The 18,235-nt window shown below is 40.2% G+C and overlaps 1 long non-coding RNA gene across 1 annotated transcript in view; it reads left to right on the top strand.

The window, feature by feature from the left end:
• The window catches only part of LOC121651629, an 18,033-nt gene extending 14,156 nt beyond the window's left edge, over positions 1–3,877 (top strand). The window contains exon 3 of the long non-coding RNA XR_006012456.1: positions 3,865–3,877. This is a non-coding gene — a long non-coding RNA (uncharacterized LOC121651629). The remainder of the gene's footprint in view (positions 1–3,864) is intronic.
• The last annotated feature ends 14,358 nt before the right edge of the window (positions 3,878–18,235 follow it).

Here is an 18,235-nt window from a genome sequence, read left to right as displayed (position 1 = left end):
CCTCTACAAGTCCACCAGACGGAGGGTAGAAGACGTGTTTAACCCTCTGGGTGGACGGATTTAAGACGACATAGCATCCAGCAGAGTCTCCGTTCCAACTTCTGTCCACAGCTCAGACTTCAGCCTCAGAGCGGTTTTTAATTTGTGTTGAACGCTGTGACACTGCAGACATTTCTGGAAACGACGCCACAGAGAAGCTGCTGGAATCAGAGCTGAAGGAGGTGCGACCAGATATTAAAACGGTGTTTTAGTTTGTTGGACGGGTCGTGTAGAAATAGAAAATGTTTTAATGTCATGAAGGAATGATGTTTGAAATTTAATTTGGCCATGAAGTCATAACCTCCGTCTCTTAGAAAGAATCATTTTTGGATCATTTATACAGGATTCTAGTTATTTGAAAGTGAATCAGATTAGTGAATGTTAATGTTTAATTTTAAGAACGTTGGATTTTTCTAACCCACTTCCAGCCTTTGTAGTTATTTTATTGATTGGTTGAATTAATTTAATGTTATTTAAATAAACAAACAGTCTATACTGCATTTCTGGAGCCGACGGCGCCCGCAGCGTCCTGCAGGCGAGAAACCAAACCAGTTAACTTCTTCCTCTTCCGGGGGGCCACGTGACGTTGCAGCAGACTTTTGCTTTACGCACCGCATCACCCGCCGCCCAGCGGATGTAAACACACCGCCGTTCTGAACACACTGATTCAGCAAAGAAACACAAGAAGATGTTTTCAGAAGAAGCGATTAGACAAGAGTCAGGATCACACTCCTCTACTGTCGCAGGACAGGTGGGATGATGACGATGCTGGATCAGGTGTCAATAGCGGGCGCCACTGAGGAAAGCCACTAGCTTTCCGTAGTGCTTCTTTAAAGGGTAATAAAGGATCTGTCTTGCTTGTTTCTGCAGGACAGATGTTGACTCTAGAGTACAGTTACTCCCCCCAAAACCTCCACACAGTCACTTAAATAAGACGACCTGCTGAGAGGTAGAGGATGAGGAGCGAGTCGTTCTTCCTCACTGTTGGGTTTGTAAAAAGAGGCTCAGGATGGTCCATCCTGGTGTAGGTTCAGGATATTTCTGGAATCTGCATGTGCTCACAGTCGTGTTGGTCTGGTGGCGAAACAGAGGTGTGTGATGCAGAACAACCGACATACCTGTTTGCCTCAGGTTCACCTGCTGCTCTTCTAAAAACACACTTCACCAAGCTCAGTCAAAGCAAACCAGGTTAACCAGAGTCCCCGTCAACCGGGTCACTGTTCACCAGGTTACTGTTAACCAGAGTCACCATTAACCAGGTTACCGTTAACCAGAGTCCCCGTTGACCAGAATCACTGTTAACCAGAATCACCATTAACCAGAATAACCAATAGCCAGAATCACCATTAACCAGGTCACCGTTAACTAGGTCACCATTAACCAGAGTCACCGTCAACCGGGTCACTGTTCACCAGGTCACTGTTAACCAGAGTCACCATTAACCAGGTCACCGTTAACCAGAGTCCCCGTTGACCAGAATCACTGTTAACCAGAATCACCAATAACCAGAATTACCAATAACCAGAATCACCATTAACCAGGTCACCGTTAACTAGGTCACCATTAACCAGGTCACTGTGAACCAGAGTCCCCGTTAACCAGAATCACCATTAACCAGAATCACCATTAACCAGAATCACCATTAATCAGAATCACCATTAACCAGAGTCACCATTAACCAGGTCACTGTTAACCAGAGTCACCATTAACCAGGTCACCGTTAACCAGAGTCACCGTCAACCGGGTGACTGTTAACCAGAGTCACCATCAACCAGAGTCACCATTAACCAGGTCACTGTTAACCAGAGTCACCATTAACCAGGTCACCATTAACCAGAGTCCCCGTTAACCAGAATCACCAATAACCAGAATCACCGTTAACCAGAGTCACCATTAACCAGGTCACTGTTAACCAGAGTCCCCGTTAACCAGGTCATCATTAACCAGAACCACCATTAACCAGAGTCCCCGTTAACCAGAATCACCATTAATCAGAATCACCATTAACCAGAGTCACCATTAACCAGGTCACTGTTCACCAGGTCACTGTTAACCAGAGTCACCATTAACCAGAATCACCAATAACCAGAATCACCATTAACCAGAATCACCATTAATCAGAATCACCATTAACCAGAGTCACCATTAACCAGGTCACTGTTCACCAGGTCACTGTTAACCGGAGTCACCATTAACCAGGTCACCGTTAACCAGAGTCACCGTCAACCGGGTGACTGTTAACCAGAGTCACCATCAACCAGAGTCACCATTAACCAGGTCACTGTTCACCAGAGTCCCCGTTAACCAGAATCACCAATAACCAGAATCACCGTTAACCAGAATCACCATTAACCAGAATCACCAATAACCAGAATCACCATTAACCAGAATCACCATTAATCAGAATCACCATTAACCAGAGTCACCATTAACCAGGTCACTGTTCACCAGGTCACTGTTAACCAGAGTCACCATTAACCAGGTCACCGTTAACCAGAGTCACCGTCAACCGGGTGACTGTTAACCAGAGTCACCATCAACCAGAGTCACCATTAACCAGGTCACTGTTAACCAGAGTCACCATTAACCAGGTCACTGTTCACCAGAGTCCCCGTTAACCAGAATCACCATTAACCAGGTCACTGTTAACCAGAGTCCCCGTTAACCAGGTCATCATTAACCAGAATCACCATTAACCAGAGTCCCCGTTAACCAGAATCACCATTAATAAGAATCACCATTAACCAGAGTCACCATTAACCAGGTCACTGTTCACCAGGTCACTGTTAACCAGAGTCACCATTAACCAGAATCACCAATAACCAGAATCACCATTAACCAGAATCACCATTAATCAGAGTCACCATTAACCAGAGTCACCATTACCCAGGTCACTGTTCACCAGGTCACTGTTAACCAGAGTCACCATTAACCAGGTCACCGTTAACCAGAGTCACCGTCAACCGGGTGACTGTTAACCAGAGTCACCATCAACCAGAGTCACCATTAACCAGGTCACTGTTAACCAGAGTCACCATCAGCCAGGTCACCGTTAACCAGAGTCCCCGTTAACCAGGTCATCATTAACCATAATCACCATTAACCAGAGTCACCATTAACCAGGTCACCGTTAACCAGAGTCACTGTCAACCAGGTCACTGTTCACCAGGTCACTGTTAACCAGAGTCACCATTAACCAAGTCACCATTAACCAGAGTCCCCGTTAACCAGAATCACCAATAACCAGAATCACTGTTAACCAGAATCACCATTAACCAGGTCACTGTTAACCAGAGTCACCATTAACCAGGTCACCGTTAACCAGAGTCACCATCAACCGGGTCACTGTTAACCAGAGTCACCATCAACCAGAGTCACCATTAACCAGGTCACTGTTAACCAGAGTCACCATTAACCAGGTGACCATTAACCAGAGTCCCCGTTAACCAGAATCACCAATAACCAGAATCACTGTTAACCAGAGTCACCATTAACCAGGTCACTGTTAACCAGAGTCCCCGTTAACCAGGTCATCATTAACCAGAATCACCATTAACCAGAGTCACCATTAACCAGGTCACCGTTAACCAGATCACCGTCAACTAGGTCACCGTTAATCAAGTCCCTGTTAACCAGGTCACCATTAACAAGAGTCAACCATTAATCAAGTCACCGTTCACAAGAGTCACAGTTAACAAGTCACTAATCACCAGAGTCAACCGTTAACCAAAGTTACGTTAAACCAGGTCACCATTAACCAGGTCACGTTTCTTCATCTTTATTCTGACTCCACACACCAACAGCTGATCAATCTTTTTCTAACAGCTGAAGTTTCCCCTGAAACAAATCATGAAACCGTCTGAATCACTGACATCATTACGATTTTCAGCCTTTATTTAACCCTTAACCTCCATCAGATTTCCCAAGGTCTACCTCCTCCACCAGGAGCGGTGGTGTATAGCTCTGTGGGGTAAATGTGATGGATATTTTACCCTTTAGCTATCTATGGAAGTTTTCCAGCATTTCTATCCCTTCCAGGACGGTTTACAATCCAGCCACTAAATGTAGTTTTATTCAGAGACTCTATCTGGTAAATCCCCAATGATCCATGATAACAGCATTATTTATCACAATTTCACCATAAAACATCACCATCACTACTATTTGCTAAAAGACTCTATTTAGACCTGGACATGATGGTGAAGCCACTTCCTGTCAGACTATCCACCAATCAGAGAGCTTAGATTGATGGTAACGTCCAATCCAGGAGCAGCAAAGATCAACCAGTGAGCAGAAAGTTCTATGTGTGTGTGAAAAGAAGAAAAATAATGCTCCTCTATGGCTGGAATAAAGCCAAGAAGACGTTTCTGATGCACGGTGGCGCCACAAAGCAGCTGAGCTGGAGTTGGTTTAGTGAGGATAGCAGGTAAATAGTAGCAGGAATAAACTGGAAATGAGGAAAAGTGGAAACATGGAAATAGTTTCTGTTGTGTGTTTGTTTCAATAACAATATTTTTTCTCCTGAAAGCCAGACTTGAGAGAACGATGAGATGAGAAAAGGTTTGGTCACTGTTGGTCTGTGTGTTATTTCTACAAAGTTCTGTTAGTAATAAATTCTGCTTTCTTCTTCTGGTCGACCTTTATGCTGCTAAATCTATTCATACATTCATTTTACATCATTTTACCTCCCAGTCTGACACCTGCTACAGACTGGTTTATACTGGGATTAAAAGCTGTTACAGACTGGTTTATACTCAGATTAAAAGCTGCCACACACTGGTTTATACTGGGATTAAAAGCTGTTACAGACTGGTTTATACTGGGATTAAAAGCTGCTACAGACTGGTTTATACTGGGATTAAAAGCTGTTACAGACTAGTTTATACTGGGATTAAAAGCTGCTACAGACTGGTTTATACTGGGATTAAAAGCTGCTACACACTGGTTTATACTGGGATTAAAAGATGCTACACACTGGTTTATACTGGGATTAAAAGATGCTACACACTGGTTTATACTGGGATTAAAAGCTGTTACAGACTGGCTTATACTGGGATTAAAAGATGCTACACACTGGTTTATACTGGGATTAAAAGCTGTTACAGACTGGTTTATACTGGGATTAAAAGCTGCTACAGACTGGTTTATACTGGGATTAACAGATGCTACACACTGGTTTATACTGGGATTAAAAGATGCTACACACTGGTTTATACTGGGATTAAAAGCTGTTACAGACTGGTTTATACTGGGATTAAAAGATGCTACACACTGGTTTATACTGGGATTAAAAGCTGTTACAGACTGGTTTATACTGGGATTAAAAGCTGTTACAGACTGGTTTATACTGGGATTAAAAGCTGCTACAGACTGGTTTATACTAGGATTAAAAGCTGCTACACACTGGTTTATACTGGGATTAAAAGCTGTTACAGACTGGTTTATACTGGGATTAAAAACTGCTACAGACTGGTTTATACTGGGATTAAAAGCTGTTACAGACTAGTTTATACTGGGATTAAAAGCTGCTACAGACTGGTTTATACTGGGATTAAAAGCTGCTACACACTGGTTTATACTGGGATTAAAAGATGCTACACCACTGGTTTATACGGGATTAAAAGCTGTTACAGACTGGTTTATACTGGGATTAAAAGATGCTACACATGGTTTATACTGGGATTAAAAGCTGTTACAGGACTGGTTTATACTGGGATTAAAAAGCTGTTACAGACTGGTTTATAATGGGATGAAAAGCTGTTACAGACTGGTTTATACTGGGATTAGAAGGCTGTTACAGACTGGTTTATACTGGGATTAAAAGCTGCTACAGAACTGGCTTATACTGGGATTAGAGCTGTTACAGACTGGTTTATACTGGGATTAAAAGCTGTTACAGACTGGTTTATACTGGGATTAAAAGCTGCTACAGACTGGTTCAATACTGGGATTAAAAGCTGTTACAGACTGGTTTATATACTGGGATTAAAAGTTGCTACAGACGGGTTTGGATTAAAGAAAACTAGGACCAAAAATAGTAAAATTGTCTTGTTTTAAGGTTTAACAGCATTACGACACAACAACGATGATTTACAGCAAAGATCTGGAGCTGGAATCAGTCCAACTGCAGCAACAGCCAAAAATCTACAATCTGACTTTTTCCTTTTTGGGTTTCATAAATTCATCTCAGGCACTTCTTCAAAATGTGCAGCCAAACATCCAGAATCTCACCCCAGATAAGGTCCTGCACATTTTCATTCATCCTCCAACAAACTCCGTTTCCTGCTGATTAAATAAAGTTTTTACAAACCGCAGAGTCGAGCTATTTAAGGAAACAAGCAAGTCTGTTTTTATAAAAGATTCAACTTGGACTCAGTCTCACGCAGAAGCTGCAGCACCAAATATGGACGATTGCACCGCTGAAAATAGTCTCCATCAGAAGTCCACCATCATCCTCATCCTCATCAGGAGGCTGGAGAGCTTTTCAACGAGGACATGCATCTTTTCCTCTGACATGAGGAAAAGTTTGTAGCTTCAGATAAATTTAACGGGAACTTTTAATGGGACGGAGGTGTGGACGAAGCAGAAGGTGTGTGAATATTAATGAGCATGTGTGTGTGATTGCAAAGCGCGTTTAATAGCCAAACACACAGAACTTCATCACTAATTCATACAGCTGGATTATGTCAACATCAGCACACACACACACACACACACACACACACACACACACACACACACACACACACCTTCCATTTATATCTACTTTGTCCTGAGACGCTGTGTTCGCTGTCATCTGTTTATTCTGCTTTAACACACACACACACACACACACCCCTCTTTTCTCCAAGTTTTCCACTCTACCTCCACCCCTCCATCCCACCGTCCCGTCCCGCTCCTCCGCTCGACTTCTTCTCCGCTCCCTTCTTCTTATTCTATTCTCAGCAGTGTTATCTGGAGCAGTTTTCATCCTACTTACCGCGGCCGGTGATGGAGAGGGGGATGAAGAGGAGGAGGAGGAGGAAGAAGAAGCAGGTTTTCCAGGTGGAAACAGCTGGATGAACGTGGGAAGATGGAGGAGGAATAATGGAAAGCAGGAGTAGGAAGAGTTGTACTGTCTCAGATCTGTCCTGCTCTGCTGCCGCGGCAACACCACGTCTCCTGTCATCCTCTCTCTCTTTTTCTGGCTCCACCTTTCTCCCATTTGCTTGCTCGACCCTCCCTCCATCTTCCTTCTCTTTTCTCACTTTCTCTCTGTTCGCTGTCATTTCTGCTTCTTTCCATCTAGAACTTCGCGTCCTCTCTCATTGACTCACATCTCCGACGTTAAACAGAACAAACAATAGAAGTTAGTTCATGAAATACAGAAAAATCATTTCTGTCACGTTGGTGTTTTAACTCTTAAATTTTAAAGCTATTTTTTGCTGTATAACACAAACCAGTATAAACCAGTCTGTAGCTGCTTTTAATCCCAGTATAAACCAGTCTGTAGCAACTTTTAATCCCAGTATAAACCAGTCTGTAACAGCTTTTAATCCCAGTATAAACCAGTCTGTAGCTGCTTTTAATCCCAGTATAAACCAGTCTGTAGCAACTTTTAATCCCAGTATAATCCAGTCTGTAACATCTTTTAATCCCAGTATAAACCAGTCTGTAGCAACTTTTAATCCCAGTATAAACAGTCTGTAACAGCTTTTAATCCCAGTATAAACCAGTCTGTAGCTGCTTTAATCCAGTATAAACCAGTCTGTAGCAACTTTTAATCCCAGTATAATCCAGTCTGTAACAGCTTTTAATCCCGTATAAACCAGTCTGTAGCAGCTTTTATTCCCAGTATAAACCAGTCTGTAACAGCTTTTAATCCCAGTAAAAACCAGTCTGTAGCGGCTTTTAATCCCAGTATAAACCAGTCTGTAACAGCTTTTAATCCCAGTATAAACCAGTCTGTAGCAGCTTTTAATCCCAGTATAAACCAGTCTGTAACAGATTTTAATCCCAGTATAAACCAGTCTGTAGCGGCTTTTAATCCCAGTATAAACCAATGTGTAGCAGCTTTGAGTCCCAGTATAAACCAGTCTGTAGCGGCTTTTAATCGCAGTATGAATCAGTCTGTAAACGCTTTTAATCCCAGTATAAACCAGTCTGTAGCAACGTTTAATCCCAGTATAAACCAGTCTGTAGCAGCTTTTAATCCCAGTATAAACCAGTCGGTAGCGGCTTTTAATCCCAGTATAAACCAGTCTGTAACAGCTTTTAATCCCAGTATAAACCAGTCTGTAACAGCTTTTAATCCCAGTATAAACCAGTCTGTAGCAGCTTTTAATCCCAGTATAAACCAGTCTGTAGCGGATTTTAATCCCAGTATAAACCAGTCTGTGACAGCTTTTAATCCCAGTATAAACCAGTCTGTAGCAGCTTTTAATCCCAGTATAAACAAGTCTGTAACAGCTTTTAATCCCAGTATAAACCAGTCTGTAGCAGCTTTTAATCCCAGTATAAACCAGTGTGTAGCAGCTTTTAATCCCAGTATGAACCAGTCTGTAGTGGCTGTTAATCCCAGTATAAATCAGTCTGTAAACACTTTTAATCCCAGTATAAACTAGTCTGTAGCAGATTTAATCCCAGTATAAACCAGTCTGTAGCGGCTTTTAATCCCAGTATAAACCAGTCTGTAACAGCTTTTAATCCCAGTAAAAACCAGTCTGTAGCGGCTTTTAATCCCAGTATAAACCAGTCTGTAACAGCTTTTAATCCCAGTATAAACCAGTCTGTAACAGCTTTTAATCCCACTATAAACCAGTCTATAGCAGCTTTTAATCCGAGTATAAACTAGTGTGTAGCAGCTTTTAATCCCAGAAAAAACCAGTCTGTAACAGCTTTTAATCCCAGTATAAACCAGTCTGAAAACGCTTTTAATCCCAGTATAAACCAGTCTGTAACAGCTTTTAATGCCAGTATAAACCAGTTTGTAACAGCTTTTAATCCCAGTATAAACCAGTCTGTAACAGCTTTTAATCCCAGTATAAACCAGTCTGTAACAGCTTTTAATCCCAGTATAAACCAGTCTGTAGCAGCTTTTAATCCCAGTATAAACCAGTCTGTAGCAGCTTTTATTCCCAGTATAAACCATTCTGTAGCAGCTTTTAATCCCAGTATAAACCAGTCTGAAAACGCTTTTAATCCCAGTATAAACCAGTCTGTAACAGCTTTTAATGTCAGTATAAACCAGTCTGTAACAGCTTTTAATCCCAGTGTGAACCAGTCTGTAACAGCTTTTAAATCCCAGTATAAACCAGTCTGTAGCAGCTTTTAATCCCAGTATAAACCAGTGTGTAGCAGCTTTTAATCGCAGTATGAACCAGTCTGTAGCAGCTGTTAATCCCATTATAAACCAGTCTGTAGCAGCTTTTAATCCCAGTATAAACCAGTCTGTAGCAGCTTTTAATCCCAGTATAAACCAGTCTGTAGCAGCTTGTAATTCCAGCATAAACCAGTCTCAAAACGCTTTTAATCCCAGTATAAACCAGTCTGTAGCAGCTTTTAATCCCAGTGTAAACCAGTCTGCAGCAGCTTTTAATCCCAGTATAAACCAGTCTGTAGCAGCTTTTAATCCCAGTATAAACCAGTCTGTAGCAGCTTTTAATCCCAGTATAAACCAGTCTGTAACAGCTTTTAATACCAGTATAAACCAATCTGTAGCAGCTTTTAATCCAATATAAACCAGTCTGTACCAGCTTTTAATCCCAGTATAAACCAGTCTGTAGCAGCTTTTAATCCCAGTATAAACCAGTCTGTAACAGCTTTTAATCCCAGTATAAACCAGTCTGTAGCAGCTTTTAATCCCAATATAAACCAGTCTGTAGCAGCTTTTAATTCCAGTATAAACCAGTCTGTAGCAGCTTTTAATCCCAGTATAAACCAGTCTGTAGCAGCTTTTAAACCCAATATAAACCAGTCTGTAGCAGCTTTTAATCCCAGTATAAACCAGTCTGTAGCAGCTTTTAATCCCAATATAAACCAGTCTGTAACAGCTTTCAATCCCAGTATAAACCAGTCTGTAGCAGCTTTTAATCCCAGTATAAACCAGACTGTACCAGCTTTTAATCCCAGTATAAACCAGTCTGTAGCAGCTTTTAATCCCAGTATAAACCAGTCTGTAGCAGCTTTTAATCCCAGTATAAACCAGTCTGTAGCAGCTTTTAATCCCAGTATAAACCAGTCTGTAACAGCTTTTAATCCCAGTATAAACCAATCTGTAGCAGCTTTTAATCCCAATATAAACCAGTCTGTACCAGCTTTTAATCCCAGTATAAACCAGTCTGTAGCAGCTTTTAATCCCAGTATAAACCAGTCTGTAACAGCTTTTAATCCCAGTATAAACCAGTCTGTAGCAGCTTTTAATCCCAATATAAACCAGTCTGTAGCAGCTTTTAATCCCAGTATAAACCAGTCTGTAGCAGCTTTTAATCCCAGTATGAACCAGTCTGTAGCAGCTTTTAAACCCAATATAAACCAGTCTGTAGCAGCTTTTAATCCCAGTATAAACCAGTCTGTAGCAGCTTTTAATCCCAATATAAACCAGTCTGTAACAGCTTTCAATCCCAGTATAAACCAGTCTGTAGCAGCTTTTAATCCCAGTATAAACCAGACTGTACCAGCTTTTAATCCCAGTATAAACTAGTGTGTAGCAGCTTTTAATCCCAGTATAAACCAGTCTGTAACAGCTTTTAATCCCAGTATAAACCAGTCTGTAACAGCTTTTAATCCCAGTATGAACCAGTCTGTAGCGGCTTTTAATCCCAGTATAAACCAGTCTCAAAACGCTTTTAATCCCAGTATAACACAGTCTGTAAAAGCTTTTAATGCCAGTATAAACCAGTCTGTAACAGCTTTTAATCCCAGTGTAAACCAGTCTGTAACAGCTTTTAATCCCAGTAAAAACCAGTCTGTAGCGGCTTTTAATCCCAGTATAAACCAGTCTGTAGCAGCTTTTAATCCCAGTATAAACCAGTCTGTAGCAGCTTTTAATCCCATTATAAACCAGTCTGTAGCAGCTTTTAATCCCAGTATAAACCAATCTGTAACAGCTTTTAATCCCAGTGTGAACCAGTCTGTAACAGCTTTTAATCCCAGTATAAACCAGTCTGTAGCAGCTTTTAATCCCAGTATAAACCAGTGTGTAGCAGCTTTTAATCGCAGTATGAACCAGTCTGTAGCAGCTGTTAATCCCAGTATAAACCAGTCTGTAGCAGCTTTTAATCCCAATATAAACCAGTCTGTAACAGCTTTCAATCCCAGTATAAACCAGTCTGTAGCAGCTTTTAATCCCAGTATAAACCAGACTGTACCAGCTTTTAATCCCAGTATAAACTAGTGTGTAGCAGCTTTTAATCCCAGTATAAACCAGTCTGTAACAGCTTTTAATCCCAGTATAAACCAGTCTGTAGCAGCTTTTAATCCCAATATAAACCAGTCTGTAGCAGCTTTTAATCCCAGTATAAACCAGTCTGTAGCAGCTTTTAATCCCAGTATAAACCAGTCTGTAGCAGCTTTTAAACCCAATATAAACCATTCTGTAGCAGCTTTTAATCCCAGTATAAACCAGTCTGTAACAGCTTTTAATCCCAGTAAAAACCAGTCTGTAGCGGCTTTTAATCCCAGTATAAACCAGTCTGTAACAGCTTTTTATCCCAGTATAAATCAGTCTGTAGCAGCTTTTAATCCCAGTATAGACCAGTCTGTAACAGCTTGTAATCCCAGTATAAACCAGTCTGTAGCAGCTTTTAATCCCAGTATAAACTAGTGTGTAGCAGCTTTTAATCCCAGTATAAACCAGTCTGTAACAGCTTTTAATCCCAGTATGAACCAGTCTCTAGCAGCTTTTAATCCCAGAATAAACCAGTCTGTAACAGTTTTAATCCCAGTATAAACCAGTCTGTAACAGCTTTTAATCCCAGTATAAACCAGTCTGAAAACGCTTTTAATCCCAGTATAAACCAGTCTGTAACAGCTTTTAATGCCGTTATAAACCAGTCTGTAACAGCTTTTAATCCCAGTATAAACCAGTCTGTAACAGCTTTTAATCCCAGTATAAACCAGTCTGTAGCAGCTTTTAATCCCAGTATAAACCAGTCTGTAACAGCTTTTAATCCCAGTATAAACCAGTCTGTGGCAGCTTTTAATCCCAGTATAAACCAGTCTCGAAACGCTTTTAATTCCAGTATAAACCAGTCTGTAGCAGCTTGTAATTCCAGCATAAACCAGTCTCAAAACGCTTTTAATCCCAGTATAAACCAGTCTGTAGCAGCTTTTAATCCCAGTATAAACCAGTCTGTAGCAGCTTTTAATCCCAGTATAAACCAGTCTGTAGCAGCTTTAAATCCCAGTATAAACCAGTCTGTACCAGCTTTTAATCCCAGTATAAACCAGTCTGTAGCAGCTTTTAATCCCAGTATAAACCAGTCTGTACCAGCTTTTAATCCCAGTATAAACCAGTCTGTAACAGCTTTTAATCCCAGTATAAACCAATCTTTAGCAGCTTTTAATCCCAGTATAAACCAGTCTGTAGCAGCTTTTAATCCCAGTATAAACCAGTCTGTAGCAGCTTTTAATCCAGTATAAACCAGTCTGTAACAGCTTTTAATCCCAGTATAAACCAGTCTGTAGCAGCTTTTAATCCCAGTATAAACCAGTCTCAAAACGCTTTTAATCCCAGTATAACACAGTCTGTAAAAGCTTTTAATGCCAGTATAAACCAGTCTGTAAAAGCTTTTAATCCCAGTGTAAACCAGTCTGTAACAGCTTTTAATCCCAGTATAAACCAGTCTGTAGCAGCTTTTTAATCCCAGTATAAACCAGTCTGTAGCAGCTTTTAATCCCAGTGTAAACCAGTCTGTAACAGCGTTTAATCCAAGTATAAACCAGTCTGTAGCAGCTTTTAATCCGAGTATAAACTAGTGTGTAGCAGCTTTTAATCCCAGTATAAACCAGTCTGTAGCAGCTTTTAATGGCAGTATGAACCAGTCTGTAGCAGCTTTTAATCCCAGTATAAACCAGTCTGTAACAGCTTTTAATCCCAGTAAAAACCAGTCTGTAGCGGCTTTTAATCCCAGTATAAACCAGTCTGTAACAGCTTGTAATCCCAGTATAAACCAGTCTGTAGCAGCTTTTAATCCCAGTATAAACTACTGTGTAGCAGCTTTTAATCCCAGTATAAACCAGTCTGTAACAGCTTTTAATCCCAGTATGAACCAGTCTGTAACAGCTTTTAATCCCAGTATAAACCAGTCTGAAACAGCTTTTAATGCCGTTATAAACCAGTCTGTAACAGCTTTTAATCCCAGTATAAACCAGTCTGTAACAGCTTTTAATCCCAGTATAAACCAGTCTGTAACAGCTTTTAATCCCAGTATAAACCAGTCTGTGGCAGCTTTTAATCCCAGTATAAACCAGTCTCAAAACGCTTTTAATTCCAGTATAAACCAGTCTGTAGCAGCTTGTAATTCCAGCATAAACCAGTCTCAAAACGCTTTTAATCCCGGTATAAACCAGTCTGTAGCAGCTTTTAATCCCAGTATAAACCAGTCTGTAGCAGCTTTTAATCCCAGTATAAACCAGTCTGTAGCAGCTTTAAATCCCAGTATAAACCAGTCTGTACCAGCTTTTAATCCCAGTATAAACCAGTCTGTAGCAGCTTTAAATCCCAGTATAAACCAGTCTGTACCAGCTTTTAATCCCAGTATAAACCAGTCTGTACCAGCTTTTAATCCCAGTATAAACCAGTCTGTAACAGCTTTTAATCCCAGTATAAACCAATCTGTAGCAGCTTTTAATCCCAATATAAACCAGTCTGTACCAGCTTTTAATCCCAGTATAAACCAGTCTGTACCAGGTTTTAATCCCAGTATAAACCAGTCTGTAGCAGCTTTTAATCCCAGTATAAACCAGTCTGTAACAGCTTTTAATCCCAGTATAAACCAGTCTGTAGCAGCTTTTAATCCCAATATAAACCAGTCTGTAGCAGCTTTTAATCCCAGTATGAACCAGTCTGTAGCAGCTCTTAATCCCAGTATAAACCAGTCTGTACCAGCTTTTAATCCCAGTATAAACCAGTCTGTAACAGCTTTTAATCCCAGTATAAACCAATCTGTAGCAGCTTTTAATCCCAATATAAACCAGTCTCTACCAGCTTTTAATCCCAGTATAAACCAGTCTGTACCAGGTTTTAATCCCAGTATAAACCAGTCTGTAGCAGCTTTTAATCCCAGTATAAACCAGTGTGTAGCAGCTTTTAATCCCAGCATAAACCAGTCTGTACCAGCTTTTAATCCCTGTATAAACTAGTGTGTAGCAGCTTTTAATCCCAGTATAAACCAGTCTGTAACAGCTTTTAATCCCAGTATAAACCAGTCTGTAGCAGCTTTTAATCCCAGTATAAACCAGTCTGTTACAGCTTTTAATCCCAGTATAAACCAGTCTGTAGCAGCTTTTAATCCCAGTATAAACCAGTCTCAAAACGCTTTTAATCCCAGTATAACACAGTCTGTAAAAGCTTTTAATGCCAGTATAAACCAGTCTGTAACAGCTTTTAATCCCAGTGTAAACCAGTCTGTAACAGCTTTTAATCCCAGTATAAACCAGATCCCAGTATAAACCAGTCTGTAGCAGCTTTTAATCCGAGTATAAACTAGTGTGTAGCAGCTTTTAATCCCAGTATAAACCAGTCTGTAGCAGCTCTTAATCCCAGTATAAACCAGTCTGAAAACGCTTTTAATCCCAGTATAAACCAGTCTGTAACAGCTTTTAATGCCAGTATAAACCAGTCTGTAGCAGCTTTTAATCCCAGTATAAACCAGTCTGTAACAGCTTTTAATCCCAGTATAAACAAGTCTGTAACAGCTTTTAATCCCAGTATAAACCAGTCTGTACCAGGTTTTAATCCCAGTATAAACCAGTCTGTAGCAGCTTTTAATCCCAGTATAAACCAGTCTCAAAACGCTTTTCATCCCGGTATAACACAGTCTGTAACAACTGTTAATGCCAGTATAAACCAGTCTGTAACAGCTTTTAATCCCAGTGTAAACCAGTCTGTAACAGCTTTTAATCCCAGTATAAACCAGTCTGTAGCAGCTTTTAATCCCAGTATAAACCAGTCTGAAACAGCTTTTAATGCCGTTATAAACCAGTCTGTAACAGCTTTTAATCCCAGTATAAACCAGTCTGTAACAGCTTTTAATCCCAGTATAAACCAGTCTGTAACAGCGTTTAATCCAAGTATAAACCAGTCTGTAGCAGCTTTTAATCCGAGTATAAACTAGTGTGTAGCAGCTTTTAATCCCGGTATAAACCAGTCTGTAGCAGCTTTTAATCGCAGTATGAACCAGTCTGTAGCAGCTTTTAATCCCAGTATAAACCAGTCTGTAACAGCTTTTAATCCCAGTAAAAACCAGTCTGTAGCGGCTTTTAATCCCAGTATAAACCAGTCTGTAACAGCTTTTTATCCCAGTATAAATCAGTCTGTAGCAGCTTTTAATCCCAGTATAGACCAGTCTGTAACAGCTTGTAATCCCAGTATAAACCAGTCTGTAGCAGCTTTTAATCCCAGTATAAACTAGTGTGTAGCAGCTTTTAATCCCAGTATAAACCAGTCTGTAACAGCTTTTAATCCCAGTATAAACCAGTCTGTAGCAGCTTTTAATCCCAGAATAAACCAGTCTGTAACAGTTTTAATCCCAGTATAAACCAGTCTGTAACAGCTTTTAATCCCAGTATAAACCAGTCTGAAAACGCTTTTAATCCCAGTATAAACCAGTCTGTAACAGCTTTTAATGCCTTTATAAACCAGTCTGTAACAGCTTTTAATCCCAGTATAAACCAGTCTGTAACAGCTTTTAATCCCAGTATAAACCAGTCTGTAGCAGCTTTTAATCCCAGTATAAACCAGTCTGTAACAGCTTTTAATCCCAGTATAAACCAGTCTGTGGCAGCTTTTAATCCCAGTATAAACCAGTCTCGAAACGCTTTTAATTCCAGTATAAACCAGTCTGTAGCAGCTTGTAATTCCAGCATAAACCAGTCTCAAAACGCTTTTAATCCCAGTATAAACCAGTCTGTAGCAGCTTTTAATCCCAGTATAAACCAGTCTGTAGCAGCTTTTAATCCCAGTATAAACCAGTCTGTAGCAGCTTTAAATCCCAGTATAAACCAGTCTGTACCAGCTTTTAATCCCAGTATAAACCAGTCTGTACCAGCTTTTAATCCCAGTATAAACCAGTCTGTACCAGCTTTTAATCCCAGTATAAACCAGTCTGTAACAGCTTTTAATCCCAGTATAAACCAATCTTTAGCAGCTTTTAATCCCAGTATAAACCAGTCTGTAGCAGCTTTTAATCCCAGTATAAACCAGTCTGTAACAGCTTTTAATCCCAGTATAAACCAGTCTGTAGCAGCTTTTAATCCCAGTATAAACCAGTCTGTAACAGCTTTTAATCCCAGTATAAACCAGTCTGTAGCAGCTTTTAATCCCAGTATAAACCAGTCTCAAAACGCTTTTAATCCCAGTATAACACAGTCTGTAAAAGCTTTTAATGCCACTATAAACCAGTCTGTAAAAGCTTTTAATCCCAGTGTAAACCAGTCTGTAACAGCTTTTAATCCCAGTATAAACCAGTCTGTAGCAGCTTTTTAATCCCAGTATAAACCAGTCTGTAGCAGCTTTTAATCCCAGTGTAAACCAGTCTGTAACAGCGTTTAATCCAAGTATAAACCAGTCTGTAGCAGCTTTTAATCCGAGTATAAACTAGTGTGTAGCAGCTTTTAATCCCAGTATAAACCAGTCTGTAGCAGCTTTTAATGGCAGTATGAACCAGTCTGTAGCAGCTTTTAATCCCAGTATAAACCAGTCTGTAACAGCTTTTAATCCCAGTAAAAACCAGTCTGTAGCGGCTTTTAATCCCAGTATAAACCAGTCTGTAACAGCTTGTAATCCCAGTATAAACCAGTCTGTAGCAGCTTTTAATCCCAGTATAAACTACTGTGTAGCAGCTTTTAATCCAAGTATAAACCAGTCTGTAACAGCTTTTAATCCCAGTATGAACCAGTCTGTAACAGCTTTTAATCCCAGTATAAACAAGTCTGAAACAGCTTTTAATGCCGTTATAAACCAGTCTGTAACAGCTTTTAATCCCAGTATAAACCAGTCTGTAACAGCTTTTAATCCCAGTATAAACCAGTCTGTAACAGCTTTTAATCCCAGTATAAACCAGTCTGTGGCAGCTTTTAATCCCAGTATAAACCAGTCTCAAACGCTTTTAATTCCAGTATAAACCAGTCTGTAGCAGCTTGTAATTCCAGCATAAACCAGTCTCAAAACGCTTTTAATCCCGGTATAAACCAGTCTGTAGCAGCTTTTAATCCCAGTATAAACCAGTCTGTAGCAGCTTTTAATCCCAGTATAAACCAGTCTGTAGCAGCTTTAAATCCCAGTATAAACCAGTCTGTACCAGCTTTTAATCCCAGTATAAACCAGTCTGTAGCAGCTTTAAATCCCAGTATAAACCAGTCTGTACCAGCTTTTAATCCCAGTATAAACCAGTCTGTACCAGCTTTTAATCCCAGTATAAACCAGTCTGTAACAGCTTTTAATCCCAGTATAAACCAATCTGTAGCAGCTTTTAATCCCAATATAAACCAGTCTGTACCAGCTTTTAATCCCAGTATAAACCAGTCTGTACCAGGTTTTAATCCCAGTATAAACCAGTCTGTAGCAGCTTTTAATCCCAGTATAAACCAGTCTGTAACAGCTTTTAATCCCAGTATAAACCAGTCTGTAGCAGCTTTTAATCCCAATATAAACCAGTCTGTAGCAGCTTTTAATCCCAGTATGAACCAGTCTGTAGCAGCTCTTAATCCCAGTATAAACCAGTCTGTACCAGCTTTTAATCCCAGTATAAACCAGTCTGTAACAGCTTTTAATCCCAGTATAAACCAATCTGTAGCAGCTTTTAATCCCAATATAAACCAGTCTGTACCAGCTTTTAATCCCAGTATAAACCAGTCTGTACCAGGTTTTAATCCCAGTATAAACCAGTCTGTAGCAGCTTTTAATCCCAGTATAAACCAGTGTGTAGCAGCTTTTAATCCCAGCATAAACCAGTCTGTACCAGCTTTTAATCCCTGTATAAACTAGTGTGTAGCA

Source organism: Melanotaenia boesemani, chromosome 13 (genome assembly GCF_017639745.1).
Source record: "Melanotaenia boesemani isolate fMelBoe1 chromosome 13, fMelBoe1.pri, whole genome shotgun sequence".
Taxonomy (NCBI): Eukaryota; Metazoa; Chordata; class Actinopteri; order Atheriniformes; family Melanotaeniidae; genus Melanotaenia; species Melanotaenia boesemani.
This window is presented reverse-complemented; position numbering and strand designations above follow the sequence as displayed.